This window comes from Odontesthes bonariensis, chromosome 1, assembly GCF_027942865.1.
Source record: "Odontesthes bonariensis isolate fOdoBon6 chromosome 1, fOdoBon6.hap1, whole genome shotgun sequence".
Lineage (NCBI taxonomy): Eukaryota > Metazoa > Chordata > Actinopteri > Atheriniformes > Atherinopsidae > Odontesthes > Odontesthes bonariensis.
Genome location: NC_134506.1, coordinates 1,845,253 through 1,865,047, shown reverse-complemented (window position 1 = coordinate 1,865,047; position 19,795 = coordinate 1,845,253). Strand labels below are relative to the sequence as shown.

The following is a 19,795-nucleotide window of genomic DNA, read 5'->3' as shown; positions in this document are numbered from 1 at the left end:
TACTAATGTACACCCGGATAATATTCTCATCGAGCCAATGGGAGACCAGGAAAAACCGAGAGCCTATGTGGCAAGAGCTCATCAATCTTGGAGAAATGTCACTGGAAACGATCCAGCTATAAACCAAATGGAACAATCAATCCTCCGAGCCAAGCTACAAGAGGGACTGCCACCCTCAGTAAGAAACAAGCTGGCTGAGGTGGTAGGACTTGGGAGTATGACAAAGAGCGTCTACACTGATTATGTAGCACACCAGGTGGAGCTACACCAGAAAAAGGAACAGGCTCAAAAACAGCAAGATGAGGACACTATTAGGAAGCTCACTCAGATACAACTCACGGAGAACAGGAGAAAGGAGAAGACACAAGCCGTGATCATACAGGGCCAGTCTACACCACAACAATGGGATAAACCACAACCATCGTATGACCAGACAAGACCACAGCTACCAGAAAATTCAACGACCTTTTTGACACCCCCAGTCGTTGATCAGTCACAGACTTGGAGAGGAAGAGCCCGTGGAAACTGGGGAAACGGGGGAAGGGGATCTTTCAATCCAGGTTTTCAACGCCTCTAGGACCCTGTCATAATTGTGGACAGTTTGGACACTTAATTCGTGAATGTAACAAAACCCGTGGAGGATTTCGCGGTCAAGGTTACAGAGGAGGTTACAGGGGGCAACCACAGCCACCCCGGGGACCGGTAAACCCCAACAGGGGCCCGGAGCCTGGGTTCTAGGGAGGCCCGGAGAACCCGAGTGGGAGGTGTCAGCTGGTAGTGTCAGGACCGGAGCAAGATCCAACAATAATGGTAAGAATAAATAAGCAACCATTAAGCATGATGGCAGATAGTGGAGCTGCCTTTACATGTGTTCAGTCCGAAGATGCTACACACCTCCCCATGTCTGGCAAATTTGTACGGACGATCGGGTTTGAGGGTGTCAAACAGCTGATTCCTTTCACAAAACCTGTCGAGATTAGCTATGGGACCCAAAGGACAACCATACCCATACTAGTGTCAGAAAATACACCAATCAGTCTTTTGGGAAGAGACGCTCTATGCAGACTGAACTGTACCATACGATGTACGCCTGACGGCTGTCAGGTTGAAGTGCCCTATAAGGAGTACCAACAACTAACAATGACAACAGAGACTGAAGCATCCTCTGTGTTTTGGATCGGAGATTTGAGTAAAGATCTAATGGAACCAACCAGAGTGTGGGAAAAGTTCATCATCGCAAACATGCCTGACACGACAACCCCCGAATACCCACCTCACTGTACACTCAAATATTTCAAAACAGTGGCCACACCAAACCCTGATGACTGGCTGAGCCACCAGCCACAGCAAGTCCAGCTTAGCTCAAGCTGCATAATTTTGGGACCACAAGGGGCGGCTATGAAGATCGATCGAAGCAATTATCTCAACAAAGAACATGAAGTCGAACATAGCATCCCACATGTGACTCTAAGGATAGCAAATGGATATGAACAGAAACATGTAGGAGAAATGGTGGCTGAAGCGGAGGACATCACCTTCACGCCAATAAAAGAAAACGCTGCTATCTGGAGAAGTGAAGACCAACGGTTTCTGAAGATCATGACCTCAGCTCAAGGTCTGGGACGACCACAAACGGTACGGATAACACATGAGTCCATTTGCAGTGTCCAGCCAGGTTCAGATACTTTGAGACAAAAAATGCTACGACAAGTTTCAGAGTGTTTGTGGTCACAACATAGTACTGACATTGGTTTAGTAAAGTCAGCCCAACCAGTGAAAGTTGAGCTCCGACCGGGAGCTAGACCTCCATGGAAGAACCAATACCCGCTAAAGGAGGAAGCGGTTCGCGGAATTGCATCACAAATTGAAGGACTACTAACAGTAAAGGTCGTGGCAATAACCCAAAACCCACAAAGCAACACACCTTTGCTGCCAACAATGAAGCCAGATAGTTCTTACCGCATGGTACATGATCTAAGAGCTGTAAATGAAGTCGTGACAGATTTCCCAGCAGAAGTACCGGACCCGCATACCTTGCTGGCCCAAATCCCTCCAGAAGCAACATATTTCACGGTGTTGGACCTGTGTGGAGCCTTCTTTAGTGTTCCTCTCAGCATCGAATCCCAGGGCTTGTTTGGGTTCACATATCAGGGACAGTATTACAAATACCTGAGGCTTCCCATGGGATTTAAACACAGTCCTCACATTTTTAACAAAGTCCTGAAAGATGACCTGGAGGGCATAGGTCAGATATTGAAGAGTGTGGTGATTCAGTATGTGGACAACATCATCATCTGCTCTTCGGACAAAGAGACTTGTCACAAAGATTCAGTCAAGCTGTTGCAGGTTTTGGCACAAAAAGGCCACAAAGTTTCTCAAAAGAAGCTGCAATATGTTCAGGACCAAGTGATCTACCTGGGACAATCTATAACCAAGGGACATCGGAGGATTTCAGACAGTCATGTGGACGCTATTCAAAAGGCACCAAAGCCTAGGACGGTCAGAGAAATGATGACGTTCCTGGGAATGGCGGGATATTCTTCATCATGGATTGAGGACTATGCCAAACTGACAGGGCCGTTGAGAGCCATGATCAAGGACACAGGAAGTGAACACCTTCATCACCACTTAACGTGGACGTCGGACGGCTGTCTGGCATTTGAAACACTGAAGCAGAAGTTACAGGAGGCACCAGCGCTGGCATTACCTGATTACTCAAAGAACTTCGTGTTATACGTGTCAACCTCAACAGGGGGTGGATTTGCATGCACGGTTCTCTGTCAGCCTACAGACACAGGAACGAGTCCACAGCCCATTGCCTATTACTCCACTGCTTTTTCAGAAGTGGAGCTGGGACTACCATTGTGCTACAGAGCCATGGTGGGGGTGTATTTGATGTATGAAAAAGCAGGAGCAGTTACCATGGGTTACCCGGTAACGATCCTTACCCATCACAGTTTGCGGAATCTGTTAAATCACGGAAAGTATACTTTGACCATGTCCAGATTGAGAAACTATCACAGACTCCTGGAGCAGGAGGATGTTAGTCTGGCAAGATGTACTACTGTGAACCCGGCTGAAAGTCTCCCTACTCTTGAGGATGGGGAGCCACACGATTGTGTGAAAGAAGCAGAGAGATACTCTAAGTTGAGATCAGATCTGCAAGCCCTACCATTACCAGAAGTAGATCTGGAACTTTGGAACGATGGATCCTGTTATCAGGTAGGCAGTGAGTTGGTAGCCGGCTATGCGATAGTGAAAGCTCACGGAACGGATTTTGTCGTTGAGAAAGCTCAGTTGATACCGCAACCTGCATCAGCACAGTTGGCGGAGCTTATTGGCCTGACTGAAGCCTGCCTGATGGCAGAAAACAAACGGGTTAAGATCTACACAGACTCGGCATATGCTCACAATGTATGTCATTTGTTTGGTGCGGTGTGGAAGAACCGGGGATTTACGAAAACGGACGGTTCTCCCATACACCACCATGAACAAATAATTAAACTGTTGCATGCTATGATGAAACCCAAAGCAATAGCAATAGCGAAGTGCGCGGCCCACAAAACAGATACGTCGAGAGTTACGCAAGGTAACACAGCGGCAGATGAGGCAGCGAAAGCAGTCACAGGGGCGCACAGAACGGGTCAGATGTTCCTGGTCACCCATGAGGTGTACCTGGAAGACAAGATCACACTTAAAGACGTGATCTTAATGCAGGAAGCAGCCTCTGCAATGGACAAGCAGCTGTGGGCTTAGAGGGGTGCCAGTCAAGACCCTACGGGTCTTTGGAGAAACCATGAGGGTTTGATGGTGGCGCCCCCAGATTTGTTAGGTCTGCTCATTCAGGAAGCACACGGGCAAGCCCATGTTGCAAGGGGGGAAGTTAGGAGGAAGATCACACAAGAGTACGGTTTTTGGGCACCGTACTTGCTCGAACAGGCTGATCACGTCATCGGAAGATGTGCCATTTGTTTGAAAAATAATGTTAGGAGAGGTATGACAATTCCTCCAGGGCACATTCCGACCGACTCCATGACCGACTCCCTATGCGGGAGTTGGTCATGGATTTTCTTGACATGATAAAACCAGTGGACGGCAAAAGGTACATGTTGGTGGTAGTGGACAGGTTCTCACGATGGCCAGAGGCCTGCCCAACTAGGCGAAAAGACGCTCAATCTGTCGCTAAGTGCCTGTGTCGTGAAGTCATACCCAGATGGGGGCTTCCAGATAGAATATCATCAGATAACGGGCGAGAATTTGTTGATAGAACTGTAAAACTGATCCTACAGAAACTAGGAATCAAGCAACGTCATGGAGCGGTTTATCATCCACAGAGCCAAGGCATGTGTGAGAAAATGAACGGCGTGTTGAAAAACCGTCTTGTAAAAATCTGTCAACATACGGGACTGAATTGGGTGGCAGCGCTTCCACTTGCTTTAATGGCATGCCGTTCAGGCGCACTTCGCGATTTGCAAATGACACCACATGAGTTGGTGACGGGCAGACGAATGCCCACGCCCTTTTTGCGAACAAACGGGAAAGGTCCAAGTTTGTCTCTGTTGGAAGATGAAATGAAGACATACGTTAAGTATATGGTTACTTTACAAAGGAACATATTTTTACGTATCTCATTGACAGGCAAAAACAGGACCACGAGCAGGAGAAGCTTGCGGAGCAAAAGAGAGACATTTTGCAGCCAGGGGACAAAGTGTTCATGAAGGTCTTTAGGAGAAAGTGGTTTAACGCACGCCGGGAAGGACCATTTGAAGTTGTGCGTAGGACAGGGACAGCGGTCCAAGTAAAAGGGTCTCCCATGTGGTACCACCTGTCACACTGTGTCAAGGCAGCAAAAGAAGAAGAGACTCAAACTAAAGGAGGAGACTGATAATGTTGCTAACAGCTATGATCCTGCTGTACCTGGTCCTGATGACACCGCCCGGGGCCCACCAATACAAAGATTTGGGGTCATCGATTTGCAACACGTGCCAGAGACAACGGGGGCCTCCTCTCCAGAAAGCAATCCAACAAAGATCAAAGAGACACTATATTTTGAACAGCAAGAAAATGACGTGGCTGCGGATGAACAGACAATTTATAAAAGAGAAAATAAATGGAGGGCATTTGGGTTTGATTCTTCGGTATTGCAAATTATTGACCCATGGGCTAATAAGAACATGTGGTTCCAACAACTGACTCATTCCGTACGGCGAGCTACACTTGATAACTGCCCCTGCTTTGTAAAGGTTCCAGCACCAAACACATGGCCGTCAATTCTGGAGACAATACCTGAGCCACTTAGTCCCATGTGTCAGGGGTATGCGTTATCTTGGCTGTTATATAATCAACAAGCACCAACGGATAGGTGGTTGGCTCTGTCAAAACATCTATTTACACCCAAAAAGGAATGTACATGGTTAAGTGATTTGCCATATCTTAATTTACAAGATCAACAGGAGAAGGGGGCAGCAGCACGGCCTGATCCGATGGAAGTAGTGGCCGTTAAGGCCAAAGTCTGTTTTTGTTCGAACGACACTCACGGTGCTGAAGGGATGTTCGTAGGAATATCAGAGTGTGATAGCTATAAGATGCAAGTCAGAAGAGAAGCAAACAACAAGATTGAAGGCCAGGCAAGGGTAACTTTCCATGCCCCGGATAAACGAGAGAGTTGGACCCTGTGGGTTAAACATGAACTCCTCCCTGTAAATGTGACCATTGGAACCTTTAAAGAAATCTGGTGGGTGTGTGGTAATAAGGTATATCTATTTTTAGTCACCGTTTGACGTTATTGAAGCATGATATGGCATTGGATTATGTTCTGGCCAAATAGGGTGGCCTGTGCGTGGCCCTGAACCTAACAGGTGACTCTTGTTATACGCTGATCCCCGATACCTCTGACAACATGACTAATGTAATAGACGCATTGAAGCTCATAAGAGATGCTTTTGGTCCGTCAGAAGCTTCCGGCTGGTCTGCAAATGCGTGGTTAAAACAGAAATTGGGACCCATGGGAGCATTGTTGGTGCAGATTTTTGGGGCACTCGTTCTGTTGTTATGCGTGATGTTTTGTTTCTGCACACTGTTACTGACGTTCGCTAAAGCCATGATATTAAGATGGGATGGGGACCAAGCACAAATGCCATTATTGGAAAGGGGTAGGTGGAATGAAGACACGGAAGAGGTGCAAGCAGAGGATGATATCATGGATATGTATCCACTTTAAAGATACAACTAAGACAATCATGCAGTAGGAGTGGACGGCCATTTTGTTAACCCAGTTTTCTCCTGTTTATATTACTCGAGGGAGGTAAGATGACTGTATTTTTGGTTTGCATTAATTTTGTCAGGAAAGTCAACCGTATTCAAGATAGACCTGTTTTGTTTGTTATTTTGGCCAGGGTCCACTCCAACTCGTGTTCCTAAGAAATGTGCTCATTGCGGAGTTGCCAGTTGAGTGAGGAAAGGTTGTAACCAGACTAGAAAAGAGGTTCTGTTTCTAGCACCATGCTCTCCACTCCTGGGATGGAAAGCTTAGCGGTTATTACCACAAACATATTTTATAGTTTTATACTGAGTGTGACGTTTTTACATGGTTTATCACTTATTTCTGACAGTGTGTAGTCTTATTAACCTTGTCTACATTTATGATACAGTGTTTTACTTAACAATCTGCTATTGCAGTGGTGTGGCCCGACGCCGAGGTGTTCCAACTCTGTACGGGAGTTTTGACAGATGTAAGGGGGGAATGACTATGCTGAGGCTAACAGGATAAGATGGGTGGACACAAGTAGATACATGTCACATACACACTAATATAGAAATTAGGGGAATTAGTAAACAACATATACAGGTATAGTAAGTAGGACTCTGGAAGCGGAGTTTGGACACATCGTGCGACAATTATGTAATCATGCAATATACTGTAGCATAAGTTAATTTTCCGGCAAGATACTGGTGGGTGTTTTCTTTTCTTTCTTCTCAGGATGACATTCTGGGAAATGGGAAACGAACTGAGAGACAGTGGCTGTCCAGGGACCCCCACGGAATGGACTCAGAGACTCAAAACGGGATGATGAAAACGGACTGTGGGACCCTGGACAGGAGAATACGATAAAGGAAAATGGACGTTGGATAACAAAAGATGGAAACTAAGCTGCACGGCTACTCCACTGCAAATGCATTGATATTTTTCAGTAGTACTAGTTTGCTAAAACTCTAGAATTGTGTGGATTGAGTTATAATCATGAAAAATGTAATCGTTGATGTTATAATCTTGGTTGCTGTTATGAACCATTTCAATCTGCATTGTATGCCATAATGGAGTGTGAACTTATATGTTACTTGTGATATTGTTGTCATTATGCTTTTGATATAGCCTATTCTCTGTAATACAGTAGGAGCCACGCTTTGTGGACATAATAGGACGAAATTGGACCAAATTGACCATAAAGGTCTTGAAATTAGACGTTAATGGTAAAGGTAATTGTTAATATGAAACAGGGATTGCTTGCTTAGATTGGCACCAGAGTGACATTCCCTTAGGTCATCCAATCTTTTTCCCCACCTTTTAGGAAGGGTGTTTTTTTATCAACTGGATGACAACTGACCTGCAGGTTCCCCACAGAGACACACAGATTGCATGGGAGAGCAGGACATGAATGTTTAGTCATGTCAAGAGACTGATGAGCTGTGTGACTGGAGGGAGACTGGTAGGCTGGTTTGCTGTAGCCGAATTTGGACTAATTATATGATAGATTTAGCGTACCTAGTCTAAAATAGTTAAAATAATGTGCGCATAGACACGTAAATAGGAGTTTAACTAATCAGTTGACTCAGAAATTGAGGGCTTATGGTATATTAAGAGATTGGGCAATCAATAATGTCGAACAAGTGAAGTCTTTGTTGATGCAGGTTCATGGGTTTGACCATTTACCATGACACATATTGTAGAGGCCATTTTGTGTTTCGGGACTCTAAGTAGTCCCGAAGGGGGGAATGAGGTGTATGGACCCACAGGCAAAATGGAGGAACAGGCCTTACTGAGTTCATTGAGTACACAGCTGGTTAGTTTCATCAAGTGCATAATTGTTGCGCGCGCCTCCGCGCACCTTCGCGCGTCTCCGTGCAAAGCACTGAGATACACTGAAAAATAAACACTTAACATGACCAAATAAGGTAGATTTGATAGGAGACATCCTTAAAGTTAGACCATATCCCTTGGCTTTACGCCTGGACCAGTGGCCTTGAATCGTCTTTAAAACGTAGGGACTTTCTCTCCAAGAGCAGAGGGTTTTTCCATTTTGACACAGACTCTCCCAGAATATGCATTTTCTGTAAATGAGACGGACCTGACGACAGAAATAAAGATTTCTTTTGTTCGACTAAAGGCCGTGTCTTCAGACTTCTTCATCACTCATCTCTACCGGCTCTGCAACCTCTCTCAAATATACCACAACAGAACAAAAGCTCAGCAGTACAGTCCAGAGGAGACAAAAATAAAAGATAAGATAGGGGGCATACATACTTCCATCATTATATAGTCCACATCTAAGCATTTATAAATGCTCGAGACAGGATGGTAGACACGTGTCCTTCAGAATAGTCCAAAAAGGGCTTCCATATGCGTCCAAAAATGTCAGTCTTAGAGTGGACAAGGCATGTTAGAAAGTCGAGTGGAATATGTTCCAAAATAAGCCTCTTCCACCCATAAATGGTAGGAGACTTATGAGAAATCCATTGTAACAAAATATTCTTTTGAGCACAGAAAATTAGGACATTATACAACTTACTCTTGTTTGAATTTTGGATATGTTTTTTTGGTAGACCAAGGAGAAGAGACACTGGATCAAGATCAATATTAGTTTTGATAATTTTCCTTATCTCAACCAGAATAGACTCCCAGTATATCTGGATCTTGGGGCATGACCAAAGACAGTGTGTGAGGCTGCCTTCATGTATTTTACATTTAGGGCACAGTGAAGAAGATCCTGGTTTAAACTTAGATACCCGGTTTGGGGCCAAGTGAGCTCTATGTAGTAATTTAAGTTGCAACGCCCAGGAACGATTACAAATGGAAATTTTTCTGGCAGAATTCCAAATACTGCTCCACATTTCATCAGTGATCTCGATATTCAGCTCTCCTCCCCAGGCCTGAGCCAGAGTGGATAAGTGACACTTATGATATTTCAATGTTTTGTAGCACATGCTAAGTGACACTTCATGAGTTCCAAAAAACAGTTTTTCAATGCCTGAAACCTCGGTGTCCCTGAGTAGAGTTGTTTCTTTTTTAACAAAGTCTCTTAGCTGGAAGAAACGGAAGAGGTTATTTTTCGCTACTCCAAAGGCTTCCATAACTTGATTAAAAGACATGAGGATCCCCTCCTTAAGAAGACAGCCCAGAGAGGAAATACCCTTAGAAGAAGAAGAAGAAGTTTATTTATATAGCACCTTTCATAGATAAAAATCACAAAGTGCTTTACACAGTAAAACAAAAACCACCAAGAGAAAACAAGTTCATATATGGATACAAAATAAAAGTGACATCGGGCCAATCAACTAAAAGCCTTTCTAAAAAAGAATGTCCTTAGCCACCCATTCCCCAAAACCTGCATCTAACATACCTGGGAGAAAGTCAGGGTTCTGGACAAAGGGTGTAAATGGGGATGTTTTCCCAGTTCTTCCCACAATATATTGAACCGCCCTCCAGGCCTTGACTGTATTCACAGTAATTGGATTGCTGCAGATTTTATTTATTGTTTTCATATTTTTAAGAAAAAGTAGGCTTTTAAGAGGGCAGTCACATAACGAGGCTTCTATATCCAGCCACACTGTGGATGAATTTCCAGATATCCACTCCCGGGCGTATAATATAAGAGAACTCAACTGATATTTTTTAAGGTCTGGAAAATCTAAGCCTCCCATGTCTCTTGGTAGCTGTAGTGTTGACATTTTTATGAATGCCCTTCTTTTGGTCCAGATAAAGGACCCAAACCAACGCTTTAATTTTTGGATCCACCTGAGTAAACAAAACAGGAATCATCCTAATTGGGTACAACAAGCGAGGGAGAACGTTCATCTTAAGAAGTGAAATTCTGCCCAGCCAAGATAAGGGAAGACAATTCCAGCGCTCAAGGTCTAACTTAATCTTTTCAAATAATGGGACAAAGTTTGTTTTGAACATCTGATCAAAGACAGGTGTGACAAATATGCCAAGATATTTAAATCCTTCAGGGGACCACTTAAAAGGGGAACTTAGGATATAAAGTTGTCTACCTAAGGGCATGGCCTCAGATTTGGAGAAGTTTATTTTGTATCCCGAGAATGAGCCAAACTGATCAATAATTGCAATGACTCTTTCGACCGAAGTGGTAGGTCTGGAGAGAAATAACAGAACGTCGTCAGCATATAAAGAAATTTTATGGATTCCCCGATCAGTGTTGACACCGAATACAGTGGGGTCACTACGAATTGCTTCAGCCAGCAGTTCGATTGCAAGAGTGAATAAAAGAGGCGAGAGGGGGCAGCCTTGCCTGTTTCCCCTTCCCACCTCAAAATTTCTAGACCTAAGCCCGTTTGTAATAACTGCAGCCAAGGGACAGCTGTAGAGGACTTTAATCCAGCTGATAAAGTTGGGACCCAGTCCAAATTGATGCAGAGTCTGAAAAAGATATGACCATTCCACGCGGTCGAACGCCTTCTCTGCGTCTAAGGAGACCACAAGACCATCCATCGCCCGCCGCTGACACAGCTGAATCACATTCAAATGACGTCTGAGGTTATAACAGGAATTACGACCCTTGATAAAACCCGTTTGGTCTATCCCTATCAAAAGGGGTAGCATGTTTTCCAAGCGTGTTGCTAAAATTTTGGACAGTATTTTCAAATCTACATTAAGTAATGAGATGGGTCTGTAAGAGCCACAATTTTCTGGAGGTTTTGATTTCTTAAGAATTAAGGTTGAATTTGCTTCCCGGAGGGAAGGGGGGAGGACACCGATACCAAACGAGTCATTCAGCATGGATAAATAGGGCTTTGACAGCAGATCCACAAATGTTTTGTAGAATTCCGAGGTGAGCCCATCCGGGCCCGGTGCCTTCCCTCCCTGGAGTGATCTGACGGCTCTTTCTACCTCTGCCTCTAAAATTTCTGCATTTAGATCTTTCTTTTTGTCCTCTGGTAAATTGGGCAGCTTAATTTTTGAGAAAAATGTTTCCATTAAAGATTGAGAGTTGTCACATTGTTCAGATTGGTACAGATTTTTGTAAAATTCAAAAAAGGCTACGTTTATTTTCTCTGGGTCTGTAGAACATGAACCCCTCCAGTCAGAAATTGAAGCAATTGTCTGGGAGGACTTCCGTGTTTTTGTAAGATAAGAGAGGTATTTACCTGGTTTATCCCCATATTCAAACAATCTTTGTTTAGCAAATTTGACTTTGTCTATAGCGTTCTGCGTCAATAGTATGTTCAGCGAGCATCGGATGGCGTTGAGCTCCCCAACTTAGACTGCGAAGGCTTTTTTACATATTCTTCTTCCACAAGTCTAAGTTTTCTTTCTAGTATGTTTTGTTGTTCTGCAGTTCGTCGTTTTTTGCTGCACATATATGATATAATTATTCCTCTACTAAATGCCTTAGCTGTGTCCCAGAGCAAGGAGGGGCTGCTAGCAGAGGGAGAGTTGACAGCAAGGAATTGTTTGAATTCTGTTCTAAAATACTCTGCAAATTTTCCATCCTTTAAAATTAAGGGATTTACTCGAACTCTAACATTCTTAACGGTATAATTTAGATACACTGCAGCATGGTCAGATATAACAATGTGTCCTATTTTGCATGAAGCGACTTGTCTTAAAATAATTTTAGGGAGAAAGAAATAGTCAATACGTGTGTGGCATTTGTGGGGGTTGGAGTAGAAAGTATATTCCTTTCCAGCAGGGTGGAGTTTTCTCCATACATCCACAAACCCCGCCTCCTCAAAAAGATCAAAAATCTGTTTCGATTTCCCGGAGACGGGAAGAGGGCTAATGATATCAATCAGTGGGTTCTTAAGACAATTAAAATCACCTCCTACAATAACATTTTCAAGAGAGAAACCTGCAAGTTTTGCCATTATTTCCATTAAGAAGTTAATAGGCTGACCTGGTGGAAAATAAACATTCAATATGGCAAATTCTTCCCCATTTATCATTGCTCTAACAAGTACGTATCTCCCATTTCCATCTTTAATACATTCTATGACTTTAAAGGGCACAGATTTTTAATAAGAATTGCAACTCCTCTACTTTTGCTAGTGAAAGAGGAGAAAAAAACATGTTCAAAACCGCATTGTTGCAATTTTAAATGTTCGGAATCATTTAAATGTGTCTCCTGCAGCAGCGCTATATCCACACCTTCCTTCTTAAGAGCTAAAAGGACCTTTTTCCTTTTAATAAGTGAATGACTTCCCTTAATGTTCCATGTACATATTCTTAACATTTACGACCCAGAGTTATAATGCAATGCCACCCAAATAATGATTACATACAAGGACTGCAATGTGCTGAGCTGAACAGGAACCAACCAAAACCAACAAATTAAAACCAAAATAAAACTGAAAAATGCGCTTTCCGGGCGTGCTTCCCCTCTAAAGGAACAGGGGGCCATCCCTTCTTTAACCAAATACGTGTGTTTCATCTCCCTGATGAAGACACACACAGGTAAACAAACCCAAAAAAGAAAGTCCATCACATATCCATCGTTGCCGCGCACCACTAAAAAATTACAAGAAAATATAGCTGAGCAGATCAGATTGAAATGAGTCATGACCATAATTACTCACGTCACTGTTCTTATGTGTGGAGAGGGGACAAAAAGAATCAGGAAATGTTTAGAGATCAGACCCCTGACACAGTCCGGTCCAGAGTGTTTGCCTCCATAATCCTCGGCTGGCGTTAATTCAGCCTAAACTCTCCATGAACTCCATTGCTTTATCCGGGGAAATAAAGATCTTTGTTTCCCCATCGCGCATAATCCTCAACCTGGCCGGGTAGAGAAGGGAGTACTGGATGCCTACCTCCCGCAACCGTCGCTTTACCGCATCGAATCCTTTCCGCCTGCACATGGTGTCTGCCGAGAAATCCTGGAAGAACATGATCTTGGAATTCTGGTACATCAGGGGCTGATCTTCACTCCCCGCATGCTGCGCGGCTTCGAGTATCTGCTGTTGATCTCGGTAGTTATGAAATCTGATCAGCACCGGTCTTGGTCTCTGTGTAGGCCCGGGCTGTGGAGCCAGTGTGCGGTGCGCACTCTCGAGCTTGATCCGGCCGCTCTTGGTCTCAACTTGTAGAAATTCGGGCAGCCATTTTTCAAAGAATTTTAGGGTTCCAGGACCAGCCTCTATGCCCTCTTTTAAACCGAGCACTCGAATGTTCTTTATCCTGCCTCTATTTTCAATGTCATCAAGTCGTTGTGCCATCATGAAGGCCTCTTTCTCCAACTTTTTTATGCGGGCCGTAGCCTGATCCAGCCCGTCCTCCTGAACTGCAATCCTGTCCTCCGCATCTGTAGTGCGTCGGACCAGCTCCTTTATGTCCGTGGCCTGGCTCTTAAGCATTTCAGTCATAATGTCTACTTTCTGGGAGATAACTGATGAAATGTTCCCAGTGATTTCTTCAATAACTTGGCGGAGAGCAGGATCGAGTGTGGCGGCCCCACCAGCCGCTGGTAGCGCTGCAGCCATGTTAGCCATGTTACCTGTGCTAGCCAGTTGAGACTCTACTTCGCAGGTCTTGTTCGTTTTCTTTAGGATTTTGGGTGGCATTGTGCTGGAGTTAGTCGGAAGAGCATTTATCAGCGTTCGTATAACCACATTTAGTTGAAAAGTCTTAGTAAGAGGGTGGTATTCTGCTCAAATATAAAATATATGGTGCGCAGCTCAACGAAGTCGACTGCTTGCTACGCCGCCATCTTGGAAAAACCGTTGTTAGCTTTTTTAATCTCGGACATCATATCCTTAGCCCATTGAGGTATGCCGGTGTCAACAGGTGTCGGGCTAACAGTGTTCCCATTAGCTGAGGAGGCTACGCTGCTAGCCACCTGCTGCTTCTCCCCACCTGCTCAAGTCAACCGTGAGGTCATTTTTACTCTTAGACAGCGCTAAAAGTGCACTCGTTGGCTCCCAAAACAGAAGGTATTTTGTTCCACCCCCCAAAATAGCAAAAATTTGGCGATATTAATATTTCTTATTTAATATTTATTTTGACTATAGCCTGACTACGTCATACTCACGATTCTAGTCAGAATGTGAGTCTGATACCGCTCAATAGAGTTTTGAGTATGGGGCGTGTTTCAACCGAACCAGGAGAAAAAATGACTCTTCGCTCAATTGGATAGACCTACAACCAATCAGAATTCAAACCAAGCGCTCTTTAGTGACGTAGTCGATAATGTCCCTGTTGATCATCTGTCCATCATCGTATAAAGCCCACCCTGGCAATCTGATTGGGTTGACTGATTCCATGTCGGGCATAATGATTTCCCAACTGAGCAGAGCCAGACCGAACTTCCCGACCAAAAAATTTATGGGCGGGGCTAAGTTCGGCTGGCACCCAGGCTACAAATACTATTTGAAAATATTAAACCCTAATCTGTATATTAAACTGTTACAAATAATAGACCCTCCAGAAAAACGCGGGCATAAATCCTTGATCTTGCGGGCTAAAATCCTGGATTTTGCGATTGAATATGCGGGGTTTTTTAATGATTTTATGCCGTGAAATTGCGAGAAGTTGCGGAAACTTGCGAATTATGCAAAGTTGCAAAATATGCTGCCACTGAATGAAAAAGAGTAATTTTAAAGACCTCCTATGATAAACAAGCATACTGGAACCAAGTTACTTCACAGAAGGTTTTTTATTTTAACAACTTGAGCAGTTTCACAATACATACACACGCGCGCGCACACACACATACTTCTCGGTCTCATTCTGTTTAATTTATTCTTTATTTGGCCAATTTCAAGCTTGTACGCTACTCACCTTGTTTCTGGTAGCCCTCACAATGGTTTTGGAGGTTGATGCCTCGGTGAACGTCAGCTGTCTGGCTTTGGCTTTCCTTTCCGCAGCTGCAGAAAGCATTTTCAAATGTTTCGCGCTGTTTAAGTGGCACGTCACCGACGATTTTCTTTTATGCTCCAACACACAGTTGCAGGGGGTGCAGAATAGTTTCCCCCCGCTTTCGTGCAAGACATCGGGGTACTGGTTTGCCCGGTCTTTGGCAGTAATGTGCGTCGGTAGGTGAGATCGATTAGCTTTTTTCATTTTGTCTCTCGTTAATTTCCGACATTTTTTTCTCTCCCCAACTTTATGCAGAAAAGTGCGGAGATTGTGAAATCAAGCGAATCCTGCATATTTCGCATATTTTGCGCGGAAAATGTGATTATTGCGGTGAATATGCTGCTTTTATGAAAAATATTGACCCCCGCATAATCAGCGGTATTTTGCTGATTTTGCAATAAAATCAGTGATCCCAAAATCGGGTTTTTCTAGAGGGCCTAAAATAACGTAAGTGGCACAGACTTAAATGGACTTTTCACCTTTCACTTTTTACACACTATCATACAATAGTTTGTTTTTTGTCCCTCATATGCAAAAATCAAGAAATTATTCTCCTTATTTTACAGACTGGATATGTACTCAACAAAGAAATGATTTTAAATACATTAAAAAAAAAAACCTTAATCTCTCTTCGGGTCGGGAATGAGATCCTTCCCCAAGTGGAGGAGTTCAAGTATCTCGGGGTCTTGTTCACGAGTGAGGGACGAATGGAACAGGAGATTGACAGACGGATTGGTGCGGCGTCTGCAGTGATGCGGGCTCTGCACCGGCCCGTCGTGGTGAAGAAGGAGCTGAGCCAGAAGGCGAAGCTCTCGATTTACCGGTCAATCTATGTTCCTACCCTCACCTATGGTCACGAGCTGTGGGTAGTGACCGAAAGAACGAGATCGCGAATACAAGCGGCCGAAATGAGTTTCCTCCGCAGGGTGTCTGGGCTCTCCCTTAGAGATAGGGTGAGAAGCTCGGTCATCCGGGAGGGGCTCGGAGTAGAACCGCTGCTCCTCCGCATCGAGAGGAGTCAGATGAGGTGGCTCGGGCATCTGGTGAGAATGCCTCCTGGACGCCTCCCCGGTGAGGTGTTCCGGGCCCGTCCCACTGGGAGGAGGCCCCGGGGAAGACCCAGGACACATTGGAGAGACTATGTCTCTCGGCTGGCCTGGGAACGCCTCGGGGTCCCCCCAGAAGAGCTGGAGGAAGTGGCCGGGGACAGGGACGTCTGGGTCTCTTTGCTCAAGCTGCTGCCCCCGCGACCCGATCCCCGGACCAGCGGAAGATAATGGATGGATGGATGGAACCTTAATCTGAAGCACTGCAAATCATCAAATTTCAAACTTGAGGACGAGTTACAACTTGTAATTGCTTTATATACATGGTTCTCGATGTAGGGGGACCCTGCTACAGCTCATCCAACCATCCAACTGACTGACAAGGACTGGAAAATGGCAATCACAGCAAGAGGGCTCAGTGTGGTTAAGCTAGATGGAGTAATGTGTGCCAGTGTGCAGGGCTTGATGAAGCCGTCATAACAGCCTTCAGCACATATTTTGTTTTCAACATTGCATACCCACTGCACCTGAGAAACACACTCACCTTCCTCCAGAGGTGTGTTGTTGGTATTGTGGAAGAGGGAGACAAGCCCCTGCCAGTGACAGCACTTTGAGTGATTAACAGACTGAGCTAGATCATCATGTCTCTACTGTACCAGTGTCCAAAGTGCACTCGAAGGACAGGTACTCTCATGAAGTTCATCCGACATCTTGATCTTGTTCATGCACACAAATTTTAGCATCACCTGTGGTGTGGGTGATGGTCAGTCAACTTTTTCAAGATTCCATTCTTTTAGAAAACATGTGTATGAGGCCTGAAGCCTGATTCTTACTCGGCGCAACCTCGCTTTGACCCATTCTTACTAGCTGGTCGCAAATGGCGCAAACGGTCACGTGACCCAAAATTCCGCCACGCCCCCCGTCGCAAGCTAAAAAATCCTCACGCGTCACTTTTTTTCTGACTTCGCGCGAGCTCAACCGGAAACAGCTGACCAAGAGAAAGGAAACATGAACACTGCAGAGACCGCGGTGACCGAGAGGGTGCGCCTCTACAAACATCTGTACGGCACGTCTATGAAGTTACACTGGGACAATGTTGTCCCAAAGGACAACGTTTGACAACGTTTGACAAAGTTCGTCTTGTTGCAAAGGACGAACATTCCACCTTCTCTTCTGTTTTTGCCGCAGCCGCTTAGCTCTGAGATACATATACAGTTCTACACCCAGAGTAAATTCATTCCGCATCAGATGTGCCAGCCTCTGCTGACGTGACACCACAGGTGGCATTGTGTATGCTTTCTTCGTATGCTTTTCTTCGTCCGGTTCTTCAGCTTGTTTCCTCAACAGTGACGCCCGCTGGTCTGGAGAGAACTGCAAATGTGACGCATACTCGGCGCAAACTGCGCTTATGAGCTGAAGGAACTGTGAAGGGGCTGGCGCTTTCGATGACGTCATTAATGGTTCTCGAGCCAGAACAGTTGCGCGGTTGCGCCGAGTAAGAATCAGGCTTTATGATAAGAATGGCTGCACTGGTGAAGAGTCCACAGTACACCAACACAGCATGAACCTGGATCAGCAAAATTCAGAGACTGGTCTAAGTGCTCCTGATCTGCAAACTGTTACTCCAAATCTAGATCAACTATTACAGGATTTCAGAGAGAACCTGTTTGCCTTTGTTCTTAAATGCAGAGAGAAAAACCTTCTACATTTGTCAGTCAAACAAGACATTACTGATGATGTCAAATTTCTCTTTTGCTTTTTCAAAGAAAACTATGATTCGTTTATTTCTTATCATCTTGAAAAAAGTGGTTTTGACATTTCAAAGTGCCCTGAACTGCAGCAAGTTTTGAACTCGTCTGATTTCTTTGATAAAGCTTATGATGATTAAAGAGCACTGCAAGGCCAAGATGCAAGATGGACTATACAGAACCTGTACACTACACACTTAAAGGCATGGTTGGTAATCCTGGAGCGCTAGCAAGAGAGCTAGCAAGATTTGAAAGTGGAATACTTGGAATGTCACATTTTGTGGTTATGTGGTTAATTACAAAGTTTAGAAATGTAACAGTGGTCAATGAAATGCACCATGATTAATGGTTTAAGATGTAAACGAATTGTTTTAATAAATTTCTCTGAATGGTTGTAAAGTGTTTTGTCTCAATTTTATAGGTATGTTTATGCCTCATAAAGGTACAAAATAGCATGTCGCTCCATCTGTACCTCATTAGGTACAAATTCAGTGTCTTTCTAATCAGTACATTTTTGTACCAGGACATAGAGGTACATTTTTGTCACTAGGGGTGCAGAAATGTTCCGTTAGAGGTACAAAATTGGTACCAATCAGGTACAAAAATGTACCAATTTTAAAGGTACATTGCTCGTACCATGATAGGGTACCACTGGAGCGATAATGAATTTGTTCTCTTTTAGGTACAGTCCTGTACTTTCATTTCTCTGTGTGTGGGGAGGAATCACATGCTGTCCAGGCTACAGCAAAAATACTGGATAACTAACACAAACTCAACTGCCAGGAAGGTAATATGTGACTGTAGTGTGCAGACGCAACAGGGGAAAGCTGATTGAGCAGAAGATGGCTGACTTACCTGAAGAGAGGGTGCTGCCTGAAAAAACTCCTTTTACAAATGTGGGAATTGATTATTTTGGCCCCATTGATGTTAAAAGGGGCAGAAGTCATCTTAAAAGATATGGACTGCTGTTTACATGTCTAACGTGTCGTGCTGTGCATCTGGAAGTAGCTTATACACTGGATACGGACTCCTGCATTAATGCAATTCGGAGGTTTATCTGTAGACGAGGTCCAGTCTCAGTTATCAGATCGGATAATGGCACAAATTTTGTTGGCGCCAACCGGAAGCTGAAGGAAAATCTGGAGGTGTATTTAATCCCTACCTCATACGCATGGCTTGTGCCTACGTCATTGTACACGCCCAGCATTTTATGTGTTTCATGTGACGCTCTGCCACTAGGCCACGCCCCCTGAACTCGGCTTCAGGCGACACGGGTCACCAACACGCCAAGCGTTCACATTGCTCGACGCGGGTCGAAGGTGCAATTTGGACCCGCTAAGGTAGCGGGTCGCAGTGTGAAAGGGGCTATCATGACTCTATCTTTCTCTACAGTACCTCTATTTTTTCTTTCTTTTTCTCTAATTAATATGTGCTTTGTTTTGCAGATTCATCAGGAAGATGGTCCATTTAGAGCTATTACGACGTACAGAATAGATCCGTCTCGTTGTAGATAACTGTAAGTGTGATATTATGCACAATTAGGGGCTGGCGTGTAGGAGCTATTTGTAAAGTTAGCTTTTGTTTTTATGAGTAACTTTATTTGATTAATTTCAGTGCTTTATTTAGATTTTTTGCTAATATTGTTTGTTAGTTATTTGTTTAGGATATTTTGGTAATTGGGTCACACTGGGCACCTGAAGTTATTTGTGTTGGTAGGCATCTGGAGTACCAGCATGCACCTGGGTGGGCCAATGGTTTTTTACCAAGGAAAAGGAGAGTTCAGTAGTCATGGTTTTCTTTGTTCTTTTGTTTGTTTTAGTATTTTGAAATGAATAGTCACAAAACTTAAGAATTCAGTTTGGACATTAATCTTCTTTTGCCTGCGTTACACCACATCCCCATGGTGCATCAGT

At 44.2% G+C, this 19,795-nt stretch overlaps 1 pseudogene; it reads right to left on the bottom strand.

Moving 5' to 3' along the window:
* LOC142382986 (uncharacterized) overlaps positions 1-19,795 on the bottom strand; it is a 95,263-nt pseudogene that overhangs the window by 51,581 nt on the left and 23,887 nt on the right.